We start from the raw sequence: 13,338 nt of genomic DNA, 5'->3' as shown, positions 1-13,338 counted from the left end.
CTCTCTCTCTCTCTCTCTCTCTCTCTCCCCCTGAACCCCCAACCCAGCTTGCATGCACTCTCCCCCTCCCAAATAAATAAATACATTTTTAAAAAGTCTCCAGGGAATTCCTCCAACCCTACCTCTCTCTCAAGAATGTAACCTAATAGGGGCGCCTGGGTGGCTCAGTCAGTTAGGCATTTGACTGTGGCTCAGGTCATGATCTCACAGCTTGTGAGTTCGAGCCCCGCATTGGGTTCTGTGCTGACACCTCGGAGACGGGAGCCTGCTTCGGATTCTGTGTCTCCCTCTCTCTCTCTGCCCCTCCCCGCTCACACTCTGTGTGTCTCTCTCTCTCAAAAAATAAATAAAAACATTAAAAAAAAAAAAGAATGTAACCTAATACTCATGTTCACTATGTCAGGGGGGTTGCTCTTGGAGACTACAATCCAACCAAGATTAGAGTCTTCTTTGGATTGTTGGTCTCTGGACATTTATAATCTCAAATCAAAATGAGAGATCATTTACCCCATCTCCCAGCAGTGGTAGTCCCTGGATGCTGTAGTATAACGGACTTTATATTCCCTCAGTGCAGTTCATCTGTGGATGGTGTAATAAAGTAGGGTTTATAGAGCTTTGGTCTTCTCTCTCTTGGCATTGTCAGTCCTTAGATATTTAATATAGCCAGGCAAGGTTTATGTGTCTTTCTCTGACTTTCAGCACCATCAATCTTTGAATGCTGTAGTTACAAGAGAGTTTATACAGCTACTTTCCTACATATGAGGCTTCGAAATGAAAGTAAAACATTTCTCAATTACAAGGGCCACTCCAGAAGCCCGCTGTTTTAGCTCCGTCAAGCAAATCCTCAAAAAGCGTATGTATTATAATAACCCCTTCATCCTCATCCCCACAAAATTGTCTTTTGAGATCTCTTAAATAGATTTAGCAGTGCTGAAAGTGTCCAATGGTTGGTCGTGGAGGCCAGAAGTCTTCTGCAACCATGCAGTGGGCAAACAGCAGGCTGTGCCTGTGGCCTCCTAAGAATATGTCCCCATCCTGGCCAATCAGTGAGGTGGCTGGAGAGGCACCTGCAGAATGAGAAGGACCTTCACCCTAGCCTCTTTGCTGCTTTATTTAAGCCCAGAGATGGTGCTAGATGAATGGGCTCTACTCCCCCTCCCTACTAACATTTAGTAGTTCCTGGTTTATTTGTACAACAGAGAAATAAAACAATACAAACTCTGTAGCCATAGGAAAGCTTCTGGTAACTGCAGTCCATATATTCCTCATCTCTCACAAATTCTGAAGCTCCCACGAAGGGAAAGGAAATCCCATTACCTAGGAATGGAAGCCCCAGTGCTTCCATTCCCCATGTGCCCATTCTTCCATTCCCCACGTGCCCATAAATCCTGGCTCAAATCAAACTTCCTTGGTGGATTTATACCAAACTCTATACCTACAAAGTAACTGTAAGACCTGCAAGTATTTGTTTATATGCTTGTCTTCTTGCACTAAAGGTTAAGAATTGGGGGCGGAGACTCTGTTCCATTATTCTTATTTATTTTTATTTATTTTATTTTTAGAGAGCGAGAATGCACGAGCAGGAGAAAGGGGCAAAGGGAGAGAATTTTAAGCAGGCTCCATGCTCAGCTCAGAGCCCAATGCGGGGCTGGATTCCATGACCATGGAATGATGACCTGAGCCGAAATCAAGAGCCAGACACTCAACCGAATGAGCCACCCAGGCGCCCCTTGTTATTCTTTATATTACCAGCAGCTAGTACACAGCTAGACCTAGTATCTGCTAAATAAATGTTGGCTGGGTGAACGATAATATATAAAAGAACTATTCCAAGTAGGAACACAATAATGTTAGTTTCCTTCCTTTCTAGAGGCAAACAGTAAGACTTGTTAATCGCCCTCAGTGCTTCATTCTCTCCACTGTGGGATTTTTTTTTCTTCTAAATTTACCTTACTTATTTGGCAAGAAAAATAATTTCCTTTGATGGAAGTAATGCCAGATTAATGGAGAGATGAAGGTGGGGGGCAAGGACTAACTACCCTAGAGAAGTCCTAACAAGTACTTTCTTGCCCAGGGGAGGCAGCATGGACTTCTTTCATTCAGATAACATGAGACCTGAACTCAGTTTAAGTTCCAGCTCTAGCTCTTAGCAGCTGGGTGACACCTTGGGCTGGGCAAGACCTCTGAGCCTCAGTTTCTATATCTGTAAAACGAGCAGCATACTAATGCCACCTGCCCTGCTTTTCTCTTGGGTATTCAGCAGCGAACATGCTTGGTATTAATGGCACCATTAACACTCCACCTTTCCAGAGTGAATGAATAAGTGAACTGTGATAAGGGAGGCTATCAATGTTAAAAATCCCATGGGGTGCCTGGATGGCTCAGTCGGTTAGGCGACCGACTTTGGCTCAGGTCATGATCTTGCAGTTTGTGAGTTCAAGCCCCATGTCCAGCTCTGTGCTGACAACTCAGAGCCTGGAGCCTGCTTCGGATTCTGTGTTTCATTCTCTCTCTGCCTCTCCCCCACTTGTGCTCTGTCTCTGTCTGTCAAAAATAATAAATAAATGTAAAAAAAAAAAAATCCCATTTCTTGGAATCTTTTCCCTCAGCCTGATCCTATAGGAACTGACTTATACTTTTGGCCAGAGTGGGTCTCATCATTTATTTCTATTGGATGGATTTTCTGCCTACTCTCCAGTGCTTATTAAGGAGTTTTACATAGAATCAAATGATCCTGCAACATGGCTAGAAGCAGGTACTCTGGGAACCAAACATGGGTATTACAAAACTCTGCTGGGTAGAGCAGAGCCTTGCTCTAAAAATCCTGGGCCAGGAGCACTGTACTGATCTTGCCAATTATTTCTACCTGCTGCCCTTCACACCCCCTGATTCTTTTCTGTTTTTTTTTTTTTTTTTTCTCAAAATGGGAGAATGACCGATATTTTAAGATGTAAAATTTAAAAAGACCCAATCTATTTGAGGGATCAAAAGGATTTAAAAGGCAAAATAAACAGATTCCAAAGTCTCTCAGTGGCAAGCTCTCCTTGAATTTAACCAATCCTTTTTAACAACCCTCTCCCCACTCAATCATTCCTCCCCCTTCAACCTAATCTAAGTACACAGAGCTGCAGAAACCACCGTAAAAGTAGAAGTAATTCAAAGACTTCATCTTCTACATGGGAGGGGAGAAAGTTTTCCTACTCGCCAGTCCCATATAGGAGATATACGAATTCGTGACATAGCTGCTCCCTAAAACAGGGCTGTGCCCTATAAATCACATCCTAAGCACCAACCCCTCTTTGCACACAGAGAAATTGCTGTGGGTTAGGGGCAGCTTCAGAGCATGAGCCCTCCTGTTCACTTGTTTTCAGAGATGTTAACATCTCTGATTAATTCACATACCCTTTATTTTATTCATTTCTTTATCCTTGCCTTCCTGCTTTGCTGCAGTGTGAAGATTCTTACCGACCTGCTATAGTAATCACCGCCCGCTAGCCGCACCCCCCTAAACCTAGTGAAATTGTTTAGTGATGCCAACCGCGCTTTTAATTTGCAAGACATCAGACACAGAGGTAATTTATACCAACATCTGTTCATTTTTGACTTCTGAAACAAACTCGCACATGCTGCTACAAAATCCCATTAGGAGTAGGAAGACAGCCTTCTGCTACTATTCTGTATTCCTCTTACACACACACACACACACACACACACACGCGCTCGCATGCGTACACACACACCCCTTCCAGCAGGGTTTTATATGTAAATGTATTTCACTAAAAAACTTCCACTAGAGATTTCAAATCTCTTTAGGGAAAAACCTTTAGAGATGTCTCTGGCTTGCTTACAGAAGAGAGGAAGACATTTCTACTTCCCTGCCTCGTTCCATCCCTTCTTCTCCCATTAGTTACAGATTGATACGATTCTTGCATTAATGGCCATGGTAAGAGTACGTGCTTCCCAGCTTCACGCTTCTAGTTCCTCTCTTCTCCTGGCTCTCCTTTCTCAACATTGTGTTATAAGACAATCCTAGATACAATAAGATTGCTAGAGTTTTACCTAGAGTTAGTAACATTTCTTAACTATTTTTTAAATTCTGGATTAATTCTCTAGGATGATGAGGTTCAATAGGAAGGCAACCCTGCTACCACATTCCAAAAATTATGCCAAGAGGGATGCACTGATCATCAGCTACCACACTGTATGCTGTGCAGAAGAGGAGCAGGACCTCCATGTCAAGTCATGATTGACAGGCCCTTCTATTGCAGTGCACAGACCATGAACGGAGAAAGTCACAATATAGACTGTCACCATAGCGTGAATGCGTGAACTGCTGTGGAGAATGTGGGAGAGGAGACCACTTGTACACATTTAAGGACAGCAAATGGATAAACTACAAGTGACTTCCAGGCTTATGCAGTTTCTATTACCCCCTTCATGGCCTCCCTAGGGCTGTCAGGTTCATGGCAGCTGTAAATACCTGGGTATACTTAGGGAGGTCAGGGCTGAAGGGAGGACTGCATCCTGCCTGCTCTGAAGGTAGCGTGTGGCTTAATACAATCTCTTCTTTAGCTTCTCCAATCCCTCCATCTACAGTTAGCCTTGCCTCTGGCTCCCCTTCCACAATGACTATCCCCAAACTGCCTTCTCTGCAGTAAATTTTCTTGGTGGCTGGTTGAAAAAGATTCAGTGGTACAGATTGATTTCTCACCAGCGAGGGGATGAGGGATTACCAGAGGCACCCTGGTTAACGAGATTGGGTGCAGAATCTCTCATGAGACCAACCCTCTCTGCCAGGGCTTTGCACCTTTCGCCCATGACATATGGGTTTCATTACAGAAAGATTTTCCAGATTATAACTTTGAGGCAATTGCCTGATAAAATTCTGCTCGGCTTTAATGTAGAGAACAATGTAAAGATTAAGTAACTTTTTAATGAAATGGGAGAAACTCATAATGTTTGGTTTTCAATTCCAATGCAAACTACTTTAAATATTTCTGTGCCTCAACATAATTAAAAACATTGTGAGGCGGAGAAAAGGTACAACAGGCTGTTTTCAGGAGACTCTAATATGACTGGCAGGGAACAAAGGAAATGGCATACCACCGTGGAAAGAGCAGGGCTTTTAGCACCGGACAGGCTTGGAATCGAGCCCCAGCTCCTACAATGACCACTGCAGGCAAGTCACTGAAGACATCTTTCCGAGCTTCGGTTTCCTCATTTTTTTTTTTTTTTAATAAAATTCACTCCTTTTATTTTATTTGTTTTTAAAGTGAGCTCTATACCAAACACGGGGCTTCAAGTCATTACCCTGAGGATCAAGAGTCGCATGCTCTACCAACTGAGCCAGCCAGGGCCCCCTTGGGTTCTTCATTTGTTCCAGGTGAAATTAATAAACAGGTCACATAGGCATTTAGTAAATGCTAGCTACTGTATAACTATCTTTTTCTTTCTTTCATTTCAAACAAGAGTTTACTTAGGCAAAGAGACACTTGATGGGACAACTATCTAGGATTCATTTCTTTTTAGAGCAATTTATCTCTACTTAAAGACAAACTGTCCTACGTGCAACAGCTACGTACAAAAAAGTGATATGACTGTCCTTGGTTTTACGATAACAAATGAAAAACATTAAAATTCTCCAAATGAACAAGGTATGCAAGGATTTTTTGTTGTTGTTAAAGTGAGAGCAAAAGAATTTACGGAAATACAAGCTAATAAGAGCTGAATGAGCATGCCACTAATGGGGAAAGGGAATATTTTCACTGAACCAGCATTTCACCCCATTCCATATCCATTCAATGTTGATCAAAAGACAGTAATGGCCATTCAGTTTTTTTAAAAAAGGCCATATGCTTGTGTACATACACCAGTTGCTTTATGTACAATGAAGGAAGGAGGAAGGGGAAAATGAAAGAACAGAGAAATCATACTGCAGTGGTCAGGATGTGGTTGAACCAAACTGCAGTCTGCTGTTGGAATGTATCTTCAAACTCTACTTCCAACTGTGCATGTGTGTCTCTTTTGTGAATTGGTTGCCCATCAAACTGGTATCTGAACTGCCTCACTGATAAACCCTGTTGTGCACAATGGCCCTCATTAGTTTACTCAGTGGCATACGCCTCTTAAATTGCACCACAGAACAATCCTGCCCTGCCACCTTCAAGTTAATATGACTACCGTTCTTAGTCTAGACTCCTTCCTTCCTTGGGTTTTTCACTGGCCAAGGTGAGTGCTGGAGCTCCTCAGCTGCCATTTCACAAGAGGTCCCAGGTCTGCACCGAATCAGTGTTCAGGCAGTATCGTGATAGGCAAAGGGGGTCAAACTTTACTTTTTAAAAGACCTCAAATGCAAAACAAAAGGACACATGAATGTTTTGCTTCTGTGTAACACACATAATTTGGAGAATCAAATCTGCCGGAGTAATGCTGGGTATTAGAGGCAGCTACCTTCCCAAACTACACCAGGGGCTTCTTCCAGCAAAGAGGAACACATAAATTCCTAGTTTAGTTTCAATCAGTGTGCTAAAAAGCTATTTATTTAGTTAGCTTCATAGAAGATGTTTCACAGAAATGATGCCATTTGTTAGAATTATGGTTTTGACTCTTTTAAAAATTACTTTTTTCGTCCTTGAAACCTCGAATGCATTCTAATAACTATGACAAGAGGGATCTCCTAGTCATCACTGTGTGCTGTGCAGGAGAGAGAAGCAAGAAGTGGGGGGAGGATGAATAGTTTGGATGAATAGTCACATGAAGTGACCACCATGTGCTGGATATTAGGGAAGATTCAAATAAGTCAGAAGTGGCCTTGCGATGGAGCTAGTTGTTCAGAGGTTATCTTGATACATTAGAAGGGAATAAAAGGAAACCAATGGCATTTCGAATTCTGATTTCTCTCTCCCAGGAACGTGGAAGGTTTTTCTGTTGCTCTGGCATACAGCCGGTGCAGAGCAGACCAGTACCGGGGCGGTCTGCCAGATGGAGATTCTTCACCATGCTCCAGTTCGGACGCCCGCACAAAACGTACCAGTAAGTGATCGATAATTCAAGTCAAAGGCTAAACACTTTTTAATGCCTCTAACACAAGAGCAGCTGGTGCTGGTGTCATTGTCAAGAACAGAAGGTGCTATGAACTGAGTATAGCGTCATGGATGAGGAGGGGTCTCCTGGAGCCTCGTTTAGACACTCGGTGGCCCTCAGAAGGTGGTGTAATTGTAAGAAGGTCTGCTGACCATTCTCAATCAACCCATGGTAGAGTTCGCAAGTAAGAGTCTTTAGTAGAAACCTCACTTTCTCTAAAATATAGATGTAGCATTTGAATGTAAGCAGAACAGCTTTGAGGCTTTGGCCTATTCTTTGGGCATAATAAGCATTTCAAAAAGGAGACTAAAATATATACCTGAGAAAAGAACAGTCTGGATGCTACATCTGTAACCAAACTATCACTGACTGTGAAAATCTCCATCCTGACAATTCTCAAAAAAGCCTTTTTTGGGCACCCTTTCCAGATTCTCTTTCTATTGGGTGTCTTGTCTCTCTAACAGGACTTTTTTCTTCCAAAAGGGTGGGATGAGTGAGAAGAGTGTTCCCTCCAGGGAATTCAGACAAAGATGATTTTATATCAGACATTTCCCCTCCAATTCACATTAAGTCCAATTTCTAGAGAATGTTTTATCCAAGACATAATATAAAAAAGAAAAACCAGTACTCAATGTACAGGTAAACAAATTCGGACAATTCCAATATGGAAAATAATTTTAATGGCTTTTCACGACAAAAAAAAAAAAAAAAAAAAAAAGAAAAAAAAAAAATCTAAAAAAATTTTTTTTATTTTTTAAAAAAAAAAAAAAAAAAAAAAAAAAAAAGGACAGAAATATCCAGCCAACAGATTTATTCTCAGAGTATAAAACATCAAGCAGGAACATAAAATATGGGAAGTGTCAGCCATGATGCCTGAAGATTGAAAGCAGAAGTAGAAGAATCTTAATTGTCAGGCCCTTGAAAAATGTTGTATTCAGGTGGAAAGCCCGTGTTTCTCCATTGACTCTCCTTGCCCTGCCCTCTTTTAAGAGCAAAACAAGACCAGATTTCAAATATTCAATCCTTATCATCCTTCTCCCTACAAAAAAACCAACCAACCAAACAAACAAAAAAACCAAAATAACAACAACAACAACAAAAACCCCAAAGATTTGTGCCCAGGAATGAGAGCTAACGAGTTATTTGTATTTTGTTTCCTTTTCAGAGGGGTTCAGAGGCCTACTTCATAGTTGCATTTGGTTCCCTTTTCAAGGGTAAAACTCACCTGAATGAAAGGCAATGAGATCAAAGCAATGGATTAATGCTCTTGGGGTGAGAACTTTTACTAAACACTTATAAATCTGTGCAGAACATTCATGCTTCAGGGCATCCATAGTAATACATCGTGGTGAAACACTTATTATGACCAAAGGCTAGCAGCTTCACACAGTCTTAATTTCCTCATCCACAAAATGAGGAGAGCAATAAATCTATCATGGAAGGTTAAGATAAAACAACAACTAGTCAAAGTGACTTAATCGGTACACAAAATATTTTGCCTCAAGTTAGAGTACTTTATCCATAGGCTCTATTCCACTCTCAGGAAAATCAGAGCAAGATCACAGTATAGATAAATTTCAAATGACTTGGACATTAAGACAACTTTCTGCTTGGAACATCTCTACTTCAAGGTGCTGGCAGTAACTAAAGTCTACAGAGAATAAGGCCGGTCTTCTTGACCCCCAGGGCAGGGAAAGAGTTACATCTTCACACTGAGAAGCCAATAAAAACCTCTCTTGATTATAATTTAGATAAGAACCATTGGATTGAATAATAATGTCTGAAACTCCCCTAGCTGTTTCACCTTGAGACGTCCATCACTGGGTTAAACATGATGCTAATTGCATTTGGATTGATTAATTTCTCTCACTCCTGTCTATTCGAATAACGCTTAACAAAATAATCATAGCACCCAGAGCCAAATCTTTTCCGTCAAAGGAATGAAGCCATCAGAACAGGCAGAGATGAAAGAAATGAAGATGACCCGTAATTACTGCTACGGTGATATCATTACCATATTATACAAAATGAGTGTGTGGGGGGAGGGGGAGTGGAGGGAGGAGGAGCTGAGATTATTTATTTTTTTTAATGGAACCCTACAATCTAAGAATACAGATTTGACATCGAGTGGAACACACAGAAATATAGAACTTTAAAAAAATACAAATCTTGCTCATGAAATTACAAAATCCAACAAACACTGAGGCCCAAGATACATCAAGTGTCTTGGGCTGTGAGCAGGTATTATTCACGCCACTATTTTTTCATCGCAATAACACTTTGTGTATGACTTGCATAGAGATTTAAGATGCTGTCTTCATGCCACAGCATTCCTATAGTTGCTGGAGAATTTTTCTTTAAGCCAGGAAATATCATTTCACTTTAATATTGTTAGAGGTGGCCTTGTTTATAAAATTAGAATCTGCATTTTAACTGCAGCTAGTTCTAGCTTAAGACACTAAAAGAAATGTCTATGAATCTTCACGCATGGTTCATTGGACAATAACATGGACTTAACTCACCAGCAAGGAAGAATATAATATTAGTTCCCAACTTTCTTACTGTTTGAGATGACCTTTTTAATACTTAGGATACAAAACCAAAGACTGCATAGGATTTGAACTTTAGGTCTAAATCCTATCACTTATTAGAAGGCGATCTCAAGTAAATTATGTAGCCTCTCTGTGCCTCAGCTCCTTCGTCTATAAAATGGCGATCAGTATCAACCTGACTGGGTTGTTTTAACACTTAAAATAATACTTTTATGTGCTTAATAAGTGCTTGTACCAAGAAAAAAATTTCTCCCTAAGATGAATTTTGTGGTTATTCTATTTATAGAACCTTGAACAATTTGGTTATTTCATTTACTAAAGTCACACAAACACTTTAAAGTACCTTTTAGAGGCACCTGGGTGGCTCAGTTGGTTAAGCGTCTGATTTTGGCACAGGTCATGACTTCGCGGTCCATAAGTTCAAGCCCCACGTCCGGCTCTGTGCTGACAACTCAGAGCCTGGAGCCTGCTTCAGATTCTGTCTCCCCCTCTCTCTGGCCCTCCCCCACTCACAGTCTGTCTTTCTTTCTCTCAAAAATAAAAATAAACATTAAAAAAAATTTTTGAAGTACCTTTAATAAAAATTTTAACAAATATTTATGAAATAAATAGGATACTTAGAAGGTGCATCATTTTAATAGGCTAGAAATATCTGAGGGATATTTTTGAGATGGTATTTTAAACATACAACCATCATTAAATTGAAAGCAATAAAAACAGATATTGAAATTTTAGCTTGGACAAGAAGTTCTATTTTCTTATAACAAATACTCCCAAATAAAATGAGCCTATGTGTTGTGAAATTGTAATCAGTAATAAATGTGAACAATGCTTTTTTAAAAGAAAAAAGCAAAACACTGTCTTTCTGCCAGGTTAAAATAAGAGCCTAAGCCATTTACTATGTTAAATCACTTATCACTGCTTTCTTTCTGGCTAAGAGAGGCAATGCAGTAAAAAAAGGTTTATCTTATCTGGCTTTGGAATTAGGTCTAGATTTCATCCAAATCCCATCCCCTGTTTCTAAGTTTCAAGGTCTTGAGCAAGTAATTTCGTTTTCTGAGTTTTCTTCTCTGTAAAAAAGGAATTATAGAGCAGACTTTGCAAAAGTCTGAAAATCTGAAAATATAGTAGGGAAGTCAATAAATGGCGGCATTAATCATTTTTATCCTTCATGTCTCAGCTCAAATGTCACCTTTTCAGAGAGGCCTACCCTGATTACCCTATCCAAAGTGAATCCTCTTACTCTACTCTTTCATATCAACCCATTCACTTCTTACATAGCATTTACCCAAATCTGCAATTAACTCTATTTAACTTCATGCTCCATGAAGTTCTGTAGAACCTCCTGCTGTATCCTCATCAATTAGAATGATACCAGGCACACAGTAGGAGGCCAACTATATGTCTATTGAAATAACTTATTCATATATGAAGAAAAAGGAATTCTTCTTCCTTTTCAATTCTTTATTTATTTTTTTTTCAACGTTTATTTATTTTTGGGACAGAGAGAGACAGAGCATGAACGGGGGAGGGGCAGAGAGAGAGGGAGACACAGAATCGGAAACAGGCTCCAGGCTCTGAGCCATCAGCCCAGAGCCCGACGCGGGGCTCGAACTCCCGGACCGCGAGATCGTGACCTGGCTGAAGTCGGACGCTCAACCGACTGCGCCACCCAGGCGCCCCTTCCTTTTCAATTCTTAAACACTGTGTACAAGAAATTTTTTTTTTCTAGTATAACTACGTATACATTTTACCCTTTGACCCAGCAATTCTACTTCTAGGAAACTATCTTAAAGATATACCAGCAGAAATATTAAATAGGGTATTCGCATGTCCATTCATTTCAGCACTATTTGTAATAACTGAAGATTGGAAACAACCCAAATACCTATCTTTATGGAGGGGACTCCTCTTTATAGAGTACTGTTCAGCTATAAAAAGGAATAAAGAAGTTACCTATATATTGTTATGGACAGATCTTCAGGACATATTGTTAAGTGAAGAAAAAGCAAGATATAGTTGCACTGTATGCTAACTAATTTGGATGTATACTTTAAAAAATAAAAAATAAAATAAAAAAAAAAGAAGTATTGGGCCACACACACAAAAAAAGGCAAGGTGCAGAAGACGATATATAGTGTATTACCTTATGTGGAAAATTAGGAAAAAGGGAAAACACATATGCACATTTACTTACATTTTTTTTTTTTTTTTTGAGAGGGAGAGAGGGAGGGAGGGAGGGAGAGAGATGGGCAGCGAGCATGAGTGGGGGGATGGCAGACAGAAAAAGAAAGAATCCCAAGTAGCCTCCATACCCAGCACGGAGATCATGACCTGAGCTGAAATCAAGAGTCGGACACTTAACCGACTGAGCCGCCCAGGAGCCCCATATTTACTTATATTTTCAAAAGAAACTATGGAACGATCAGGTTTGGTATTCATTTTTACTAATAAAGACAGTTACCTCAGGGACAGAAATGAGAGGGGGAAGGGATAGAGATGGAAGGTAGATACTTTGTACCTTATTTCATAAGTTCATTCTTTGGGATGCCATATTAATATTTTATATATTGAAAAACAAAATTAATTAGAAAAAGGCAATCTCTAAAAATTGACATAAAATAACTTGAATTTATAAAGTTTGCATAACCTCACAGTACAAAAGTTTAAATTGTTTTATTATTTTTTAAAGTGATTTTAATTCCAACATAATTAACTAATTTTATTTTATTTTTTTTGAGTTTAAAAAAATTTTTTTAACGTTTATTTTTATTTTTGAGACAGAGAGAGACAGAGCATGAATGGGGGAGGGGCAGAGAGAGAGGGAGACACAGAATTGGAGGCGGGCGCCAGGCTCTGAGCTATCAGCCCAGAGCCCGACGCGGGGCTCGAACCCACGGACCGTGAGATCGTGACCTGAGCTGAAGTCGGACGCTTAACTGACTGAGCCACCCAGGCGCCCCCATAATTAACTAATTTTAAAAGATATTCTGAGGTTCCTGGATGGCTCAGTCAATTGAGGGTCTGACTCTTGGTTTTGGCTCAGGTCATGATCTCACGCTGTGAGATCACGCCCTGCACTGGGCTCTGTGCTGATGGCATGGAGCCTGCTTGGGATTCTCAATCCCTCTCTCTACCCCTCCCCTGCTCACGTGTATTCTCTCTCTCTCTCTCTCTCTCTCTCTCTCTCTCTCAATAAATAAATAAATAAACTTAAAAAGAAAAAAAGACATTCTGACTATACACCCCCATGAGTATAGATCCTAGGATATAAAAGAAGCAGAGAAATCTTAAATTGCACCCAGCAGTCTTGTTACATGTAGTTAATTCTTTTGATGCTAGCTTTGCTGTAGGTTGAAGCAAATAATTACATTAATTATTAGGAAACAAGCCTTTCAGCATTAAGAGAAGAGAGATATCACTATAAAATCAAATACATTAAATAAAAACCCTTTAACATCTTTAATTTGAACTGGGCATATTGGTAGGAACATTAATTTCCTTTTCTCTTTTCAAAAACCAAACCGAAAACTTAGTTACCAACCCTGTCCACAGAAAAGGCCTAGAAGCAATGACAGCTTAGTAACAATGAGTACTATTAGTACTTAGATTTCTACTAAAAGGGACTGGAGCTCTTTGGAGAAATGAATGCGATCCCAAGTCTGAAGAATGAAGAAGTAAATGAATCAGGGCTAACTTGACA

At 40.1% G+C, this 13,338-nt stretch overlaps 1 protein-coding gene and 1 long non-coding RNA gene across 5 annotated transcripts in view; one reads left to right on the top strand and one right to left on the bottom strand.

Annotated features, from left to right (window-relative positions):
- The window catches only part of LOC121032038 (uncharacterized), a 33,202-nt gene extending 25,786 nt beyond the window's left edge, over positions 1–7,416 (top strand). For all 4 annotated transcript variants that reach the window (XR_005791043.1, XR_005791044.1, XR_005791045.1 and 1 more), the window contains 2 exons: positions 3,451–3,572; positions 4,114–7,416. This is a non-coding gene — a long non-coding RNA (uncharacterized LOC121032038). The remainder of the gene's footprint in view (positions 1–3,450; positions 3,573–4,113) is intronic.
- Positions 1–13,338, bottom strand: part of LIN52 (lin-52 DREAM MuvB core complex component) — a 108,521-nt gene that overhangs the window by 2,691 nt on the left and 92,492 nt on the right. The window lies entirely within an intron of this gene.

Source organism: Herpailurus yagouaroundi, unplaced genomic scaffold (assembly GCF_014898765.1).
Source record: "Herpailurus yagouaroundi ecotype Mexico unplaced genomic scaffold, PumYag 141, whole genome shotgun sequence".
Taxonomy (NCBI): Eukaryota; Metazoa; Chordata; class Mammalia; order Carnivora; family Felidae; genus Herpailurus; species Herpailurus yagouaroundi.
Note: the sequence above shows the minus strand (reverse complement) of the source record. Positions and strands in the feature narration are given on the sequence as shown.